This window comes from Chanodichthys erythropterus, chromosome 20 (assembly GCF_024489055.1).
Source record: "Chanodichthys erythropterus isolate Z2021 chromosome 20, ASM2448905v1, whole genome shotgun sequence".
In the NCBI taxonomy this organism is placed as follows: domain Eukaryota; kingdom Metazoa; phylum Chordata; class Actinopteri; order Cypriniformes; family Xenocyprididae; genus Chanodichthys; species Chanodichthys erythropterus.
In genome coordinates this window covers 36,817,501-36,824,422 of record NC_090240.1, presented here as the reverse complement: position 1 = coordinate 36,824,422, position 6,922 = coordinate 36,817,501, and positions in this window count along the sequence as shown.

Genomic DNA, 6,922 nt, shown 5'->3' with positions numbered 1-6,922 from the left:
TACTAATTGGGGCCCAATAACCAGAAAAAAAGCCTCTGATGGGACTGTTTTAACAACTCCACTGACTCTCATGCAGTTTGAGGTTGACAGAAATCCGGTCCTTCTTCTTTCATTTTCATCACTCCAGCATAGTTCAGGCTAGAGGCACACCGATTATACCTCAGTTGCTATTTAAATCTCCTCCTGTTATTCTAGGCTCTAATTCTAAACCTGTTAAAGCACAAAAAAGACCATCGTGTCCAAGGAAAAATCCAGTTACTTTACGCCAGCTTGGTAGAATTAGAGGTTTCAAAATTTGTCATCTAAACATGAGAAGCCTTTTTCCCAAACTGGATGAATTTAAAATCATGCTTGCCCAAACTAAGGCTCATGTCATGGCAATATCTGAATCATGGTTGACCCCTGTTATACCAGATTCCTTTCTTGCAATTGAAAACTATTCACTATATCGCAGAGAAAGGACTGATAAAATTGGCGGTGGTGTCGCTCTCTATGTAAATAAAGTGTGCACATTCTATAGTAAAATTTTCAACAGATTCAGTCACTTCAACTAGTTGTTCACTTTACAAATCAATTCTCAGTTACTATTATTGTCACATACAAGCCTCCAAATGTCAGTTCAACTGCATATCTAATGCAGCTCTCTGACTTAATAAAATCTGTTAAAACTAAGGAGCTTGTTATTCTTGGTGACATTAATTTGAATTGGATCGATAATTCATCTAAACTTTTGAAAGCAACTGTGATAAAATATGGTCTCCATCAATTAATCAAGGATCCCACCAGATTTGGTAAAAAACGAAATTCTATTCTGGATCTTATATTCACTAATCAACCCTCCAAGTATGGTATATCTGGAGTGATAAACACAGCAGTTTCAGATCATTCACTCATATATGTTATTAGGAAATGTTTTAAACAGCCAAAATGTCATAAAAATAACTACGCTAAAAAAGTTTCAAACTCAAAATTGCTGAATTTGCTGATACTGATTGGAGTAATGAGATGTCTTTGCAAAATCCTGACCATGTTCTGTCAAATTTCCACAGAAGAGTGGAGACAATACGTCAAAAATTTACTACTACCTGTAAAATACATATTAGGCAAAATACAGTTCCCTGGGTAACTCAAGCTTTTAAAAAAGAAGGCCTCCTCTCTGAAAGCTTACAGATCACTAAATACACTAAGCTTATTTCCATACAGTATAGAAATAAGTGTAATTTTGAATTGCACAAATCTAAACAGCTCTATTTTGAAAATCAAATTAATCTAACGGTCTCCAATCCAAGAACATTATGGCAAACAATTAAATCTATAACTGGTGAAAACAAAATTAAAAATATCAACAGTTTACAAATGGTATTCTTCTCACTGATCATGATAAAATTGCCATTTCTTTCAATGAGTATTTTATTGCATCTGTACAAGAATTATCCTCTAGATTTACTGTTCCTCTATTTCTCCCATCAGTACCAACAGCATCTCAGCAATTTTCTTTTTCTGAAATCTCACAAAATGATTTAACTAATATTTTGTGTTCTTTGAACGCTTCCCATGGTTGTGATGTAAATAACTTAAATATGATTTTTCTTAAAACTCATGCCAGTACCCTCATACCACTTTTTCATCATTTAGTTAATCTGTGTATTAGGCAATCAGTATTTCCTGCCATGTGGAAAACGGCCCAGATCACCCCTATTTTTAAGTCTGATGATCCCACCAATGTCTCCAACTACTGTCCAATTGCAATTCTTCCAACTGTTTCCAAGTTACTTGAAAAAACATTATATAATCAACTAATCAATTACCTTGAAAACAATAATCTACTCAGTTATTGCCAGCATGGCTTTCGACCCTCGCGGTCAACCATGTCGGCTTTGCTGCTTTTTACTGAGCAGATACATGCGTCTTTAAACAAGGGTCTGGTTACCGGAGTTATATACATAGATTTTCGAAAAGCCTTCGATACAGTTAATCATCAAATTTTGTTAAATAAACTTCTTTCTTGTCATTTGTCCTCCTCTGCAATAGACATGTTTACATCATATTTAAGTGACAGATCTCAGACTGTAAAAATCGGCTCAGTAACATCACAGCCACGAGTGTGTTCTATGGGAGTTCCACAGGGCAGCATTTTAGGTCCTTTACTTTTCCTTATGTATATTAATGATCTTCCTTATGTGCTTAATTTTTCTAGTTCTTTGTTATATGCTGATGACACTGTTATTTTTCTGTCTGGCCCAAACATTGACAGAATTAATCACAAAATTAACACAGATCTGCAGCATTTACATAACTGGCTGCAAGATAATCATTTAACACTTAATATTAAGAAAACAGAATGTATGTACTTTTACTCATCTAGGAGAGATGAGTAAAAGATCCAGCTATCCATATCCAATCACCTTTTCCAATCAAAAGCTCTCAATTGTATCCACGTACAAGTATCTGGGAGTCTCTCTTGACTCACATCTCACTTATTGTGAGCATGTCCAGACCCTAGCCAGAAAGTTAAATCAAAAGTTATTTGTTTATAGTAAAATTAGAGCATATTTGTCGCTTTCTGTCTCTAAAACATATCTTCATGCCATCATTATGTCCACTCTGTCATATTGTTTATCTGTTTGGTCACTCCAGTAACCAGTAACAAGACTCTATAATAGAGTCTACAAGATCCACAACAGGCTTCCAGGCTGGACTCACCACCGTATTGCACTATCTTTGTCTAATGCCTTGAAATTTCAGAATTATAAAATAAGCCATGGGATAAACTACGAGATCTGTTACAAATGGACTTTTGCCTTTACCGGCCTTTAGGAACTGCTATGGACAGAGATCTTTTTTTCATGTGCGGACTAAAGCACTTAAAATAACATTTGCTCGCCATCTAATGGACAGGTACATCTGTGACCACTGAGGTGGCTCCATGGCCTCCCTCTAATGCTCTTTCTCTTGGTTTGTGTGTTTGTTGTTGTCTTGTCTTGGAGTTTGTTGTGTGTGTGGTATTTATGTTCTGCAGAGCAGGAACCTGCTGAAAACCAGTTTTATGGTAAGTCAGGCCTGATTGTTTTTAATCCTTTCCTGCTTAAAAATATAAATAAATAAATAAACTCTACTCAACTTTGTTGTCCATCAGATCAGATCTAAACAGATCTATCCATCAGAGCGGATTTAAATAGATCTTCCTCACGCAGAGGGATAACTGTAAAAATATTTGTCAGGTAGCTGTGCGTTTACACAGTACCCTTACAGACAAATCTTCCTGGAATAACTCTGTCAGAGCTGCATCCAGGGATAACAAATGCTTACTTCCTAATTCTCCCAGCTCTTTCAACCAGACAGCAAGATTTAAAATGCATTAAAAGTCAGAAATAAAAAGATGATACAGAAAAAATCAATATAAAATAATAATATCAAAAATAATATCGAAATAAAATGCATTAAAAATGAAATAAAACAAGAAAAAGAATTAAAAGAATTAAAAGATAATTCATATAAAATAAAGTGCAAACAGTTCGGCTATAGCACAGTGCTCAATCAGTAAATGCATTGATAAAAAGATGTGTTTTGAGTCTGGATTTGAATGTGGCTACTGTTGGAGCACATCTGATCTCTTCTGGAAGCTGGTTCCAGCCACGGCTGGCGTAACAGCTAAAAGCAGACTCTCCCTGCTTTGAGTGAACCCTTGGTATTTCTGTGACTTGATCCTGATGATCTTAATGATCTGTTAGGTTTAAATTCTATGAGCATATCTGCAATGTATTGGGGTCCTAGGCCATTGAGTGATTTATAATGTCTTATGTCTTATGATCATTTTGGGAAGACCAGTGAGGAGTCCATTACAATAATCCACCCTGCTGGTGATGAACAAGTTTCTCTAAGTCTTGACTGGAGACAAAGCATCTAATTCTTGCAATATTTTTTGAGATGATAATATGCTGATTTAGTTATTGTCTTTACATGGCTACTGAAACTCAGGTCTGACTCCAAAATCACACCAAGATTCCTGACTTGATTTTTAGTTGTTTGACCCCTAGAGTGAAGGTATGTGTTCACTTTGAGAACTTCATCTTTGTTTCCAAATGCAATGACTTCAGTTTTGTCTTTGTTTAACTGAAGGAAGTTTAGGCACATCCAATTTTTTATTTCATCAATGCATTGGTACAGGGAGTCAATGGGGCTGTAGTCATTAGGTGAGAGGGCTAGGTAAATCTGGGTGTCATCTGCATAGCTGTGATATGCAATTTGGTTCTTTCTCATTATTTGGCTCAGTAGCAGCATATATAGGTTGAACAGGAGGGGTGCAAGTATTGAACCTTGAGGGACTCCGCATGTCATGGATGTCCACTCAGACTTATGGTCACCGATACTCACATAATAACTTCTCCCTTCAAAGTATGACCTGAAACATTTAAGGACCATCCCAGAAAGCCTGACCCAGCCTGTCAAGAAATATGTTGTGATCGAAACTGTCAAACGCAGCACTGAGGTTGAGTAGTACCAGCACTGATAATTTACCTGTACTAGATTGAAAGTTGTCAAAGTATCCATTCAAGCTTAAGAATTTGTTCAGCTGATTGAAAACAACGTTTTCAATGATCTTGCCTATGAAAGGAAGATTTGAGATTGGTCTGTAGTTGCTCAATATGGTGTTATCCAGATTGCTCTTTTTCAGGAGGGGCTTAACAACTGCAGTTTTCAGGGATTTTGGAAAAGTCCCAGAAAGAAGTGAGGCATTTACCACTTCTAGGAGATCTGCTTCTAAACAGTTAAACACGCTTTTGAAAAAAGATGTGGGAAGGGTGTCAAGGGCGCAGGTTGATGTTTTAAGGTGCTGTACTGTTTCTTCCAAAATTTTACCATCAATTGCTTCGAAATCAGACATAATAGCTACTTTCTGAGGTTGTGATCTGATCTGTTTTACCCCAGTGCAGCTCAAGGATGTGCTGATCGCCTTTCTGATATTATTAATTTTCTCAGAGAAGAAAGAAGCAAACTCACAGCATTTGCTGTCTGAGAGCATTTCACTGGGAATCTGACTTGGGGGGGGTTTGTTAGTCTCTCTACAGTAGCAAAAAGAGCCCAGGGGTTGTTTAAGTTTCTGTTTATAATATTTGAGAAGAAGGTCTGTCTAGCTTTGCCTAGTTCCACATTAAAAGCATGACGGATATCTTTATAGATGTTATAGTGGATTTCAAGTTTTGTCTTTCGCCACATGCGCTCAGCTTTTCTGCATTGTCTTGTTCATATTTTGCACTGCTGTTGAGTTTCTCCATGGTGCTTTTTGTCTGCCACTTTTCTTCCTGACTTTCACAGGAGCAATGTTATCAATAACATTCTGTACTTGTACTTGAGTTAAAAGATTCAAGGAGAAAATCAACAGAGTCTGCAGATGTGCTTGGTGTTAAAGATATAGCCTTCATAAACAGTGCACTAGTATTCTCATTTAAGCATCGCTTTTTGACCGAGATAGATCTAGCTTCAACAGTAGGAGAGATCAATATATCAAAGAAAATAGAGAAATGATCAGATAGTGCTACATCTTTAATGAAAATGGATGAAATGTTTAGACCCTTACTGATAATTAAATTTAGAGTGTGTCCACGATTGTGTGTAGGTCCATGTACATGTTGAGTCAAAAGTATTCAAAACAGTTATGATTTCTTTTGTAATATTGAATTCTGCATTATCTATGTAATAGCAAAACAGTCAAACTCTGAGGAAATTGCTGATAACAGTTCTGTAAAGTCCTCCACAAAGACTGGAGAGTATGTTGGAGGCCTGTAAATAACTATAAGTAGAATGCGAGGAGCACCTTTTAACACAATACCCAAGTATTCGAAAGACAAGAAATCACCGAATGACACTTGCTTGCATTGATAGACATCTTTAAATAGAGCAGCTACACCTCCACCTCTCCTAACAGCTCTGCAGACACTCATAAAAGTAAAGTTAGGAGGGGCTGTTTCATTCAGGATTGTTGAACTGCAGCTGTCTTCAAGCCATGTTTCATTTAGAAGAATAAAATCTAGGTTGTTTGTGGTTATTAAGTCATTGACTAGAAGTGACTTATTTTTAAGTGAACTAGGGTTGGGCGACGTCCCCTAAATTGGCAGTTGACGATGTTTACAGTAAAACATCGTGATGGACGATGATATCGTCGGGGGTGGGGGGTGTATTTTAATTTTTCGTTATTATATAATTATTATTCTTTATTTTACTTTATTACTTTATTTATCCCTTTGACGCGTACGATCACACCGGTGTGATTAGAACGTGCATCACGTGATCAATTGCCAAATTCAAATGTGCGTGTGCGCTTTGGCTGGCGCTAAACCAGAGATGGACGCGCGCAGCACTTTTCATATATCACAAATATGCAGTGTTTTCAACCACATAATGTTTATTTTAGGCTTCGGATGTTTAAATACATATAAGATGTTGTGAATCCAACAGAACCTGCGGCACAAACTAACATGGCGACGCCCATAACGTGTATAGCTCAACTAACGCAATCATTATAAAGTTGTTTAAACAGCAAAACACATCCACTTTCACATATTTGACAATCGGAATATCAGATATTTCATGTTATAGTTAACAAATTAGTGAATATTTTGAATAAAAAAGGAAAACTGAAATAAAAGCAGATCATCAGTCATACAGCGCTGCGGTGTGTGACATGACAAGCGATGACGCGTCACCATGGAAACAATAAAGTGATACGTTCTAAATAACGGTCGCCTTGAAAAACTCACGCTGGGGGGTCAGCCAGAATATTTTAAACTTATGTGCGAAAGGGTTATTTTATTTCCCAACTAATGACTCATCCGGGCTTTCCAATAGGTTGCACGTGAGGGGAATAAAAGGGGCAGAGCGGGGCGGGGCGGGGGCGTGGCATCACGATGGTGTCTCTCCATCG